The 2,044-nt window shown below is 36.8% G+C and overlaps 1 long non-coding RNA gene across 1 annotated transcript; it reads right to left on the reverse strand.

Annotated features, from left to right (window-relative positions):
- Positions 1–461: 461 nt before the first annotated feature.
- Positions 462–1,796, reverse strand: LOC125386941. The gene is made up of 3 exons (XR_007227546.1): positions 1,328–1,796; positions 1,126–1,205; positions 462–1,046 (listed from the first exon to the last, which is right to left on the reverse strand). It is a non-coding gene; the product is annotated as an uncharacterized LOC125386941 (long non-coding RNA).
- Between the last annotated feature and the right edge of the window lie 248 nt (positions 1,797–2,044).

Below are 2,044 nucleotides of genomic sequence, written 5' to 3' on the forward strand. Positions count from 1 at the left end.
TGTTATCCTTAGATCAGTCGTCTATTTAACTTGTTTATCATTCTTTCAAAAGAATGATTGCAAAGTAATTCTGTTATATTTTATGATTTTCATCGTTTGTAATACACGGTTATTTTTTCAGTCTTTTGATCGGTGTAAAAATTTAATTAACGCATTAACATTAATCAACGTCTCTGTATAAGAAAAATGGCAGTATTTTAAAAAATATCACAAGAAAAATCGAGTTACACGCAACGGATGAAACCAACGGAAAGTGTCGATACAATTGTCGGTAGCAGTATTGTTACCAGGTCCCATAATTATAGAAGGCGACGTATCTTGCTATAAGAAGCTCGTTAAAAAACGCATCCGTTGTCGCGTTAATGAAGACATCAGCCATATGTTGAGCAATCTGTATTAGGCTCAAAAGCTTGTGGCGCAGAAACGGGATTAGCGAAAGTAAAACAGACAGGGCCATTGTAAACGCGCACATTTTACCGCGAGCCGGCTGCTCGACAAATCTTCTTCCCATAATTGGCCGAGCAGACCGCATTGTGCATCATCGTGCCCGCGTTTTTCTCTCCTTTCACAGGCTGCGACTTCTCCGGATCTGATAGATCGTCCAATTACGTGTTTCTCGTGGACAAAAGTTCGTTATGAGCTTCGAGAGTGAAAAAGTTGAGAAAGAAATTCGAATTCTACGTTGTTTAAAATTGTTGTATTAAAATGATCGGGAATTATTATCGTATTAAATCCTAATCTTACATTATTTAGAATTAACATATAAATTTTCAATATTAAATTACTTGGAATATTTTTATCATTTCAATGCGAAGACGAAGAGCTTTTTATGCTCGCGTTAAAGTATTCATTTCTTTTAGAAAAGTACATGTAAAAGAGATCAGATATTGGTTTATTGGATGAAAATCTCCGTGCGATTGGCTTTAAAATATATACTGCGAGGAAAGTGGAAATTTGAATTGTCTGCGTTCCTGCCTGGGTGTGCTTCGGAGCAAAAGTCCATTTTAACGAATTTAACGATTCGTTGTTATTTTGGGTTTCAGAACCTAAACATCGTTCCAATTGAATTAGAGAATTAAAGATACATTAAAAAGGGATAAAATACAATTCATTAAGTATTCATACGTAGTTACTCAGGCAGGGTCTACCGTCTATTTTTCATTTGTTCCAGTCGGACCGGAGCAGATGCCGCGTCACAAAAATGGCTGTAACTTATAAAATAATTGAAATTTTGAAAAATCCTTTTAAGGGCATATTCTTGAATGTCTATTCTTTGGAAATATGAAGAATAAATTTTCGATTTTTTCAAATTTGTAGACTAGAATACCCCTTAAAAGAATCCTCTTTGAGCCATGGAATCCCACTTTGCAATTTCATCCAGAACTGGAGCACGGATGGACCTCATTGCGTGAGCGTTTTTCCTCCTTTCGCACGGCTTCTGCCTGGCAGGCGCGTTTATGGATTATGTACGGCTCTTACAAAATTCCACAGAGAGTCTCACAGTTCCTCTTCTTCTCTCCTTTCGCCTTTCTCGACCTCGCCATTCCTGGCGAAGAGTCGCGGCACTTTCCCTGCTGGACGTCGTACATACGTAAGTCCTTTTAAAATGGCCGAATCGGAATTGACATTCCGATTTTCTCGTTCTTCATAGAAATAACACTTTCTTGATCGCTACTATTCCTTTATTAATTCCAAAAACTAGAACGATATTTGTATATACATGAAAAATAGTACTCGATAAATTTCGTCATTTGTTTAGCTATTTCATATTTTTCCTTTGAACAATCAGATGAATATGGAAGATGATAGTTTCACAGTGTATAAAGAAGTTGTTTGGTAGTGTTTGAGCAACGAAGAACATCCTATGAAAAGCTCCAAGCCTTTTCACGCAATATCTCCTCCACGTTTTTACTATTAACGCCTTCCGCTCTCTCGATAGTATTTTTTTTTTTATTGTCCACGATATCTCGCCGACATCAAATATTTATTTTTCTTCTGTAATGTGTTACACGCTCTCTTGCGCAAAATCAGCTCGATTAAACAC

Source organism: Bombus terrestris, unplaced genomic scaffold (assembly GCF_910591885.1).
Source record: "Bombus terrestris unplaced genomic scaffold, iyBomTerr1.2, whole genome shotgun sequence".
Lineage (NCBI taxonomy): Eukaryota > Metazoa > Arthropoda > Insecta > Hymenoptera > Apidae > Bombus > Bombus terrestris.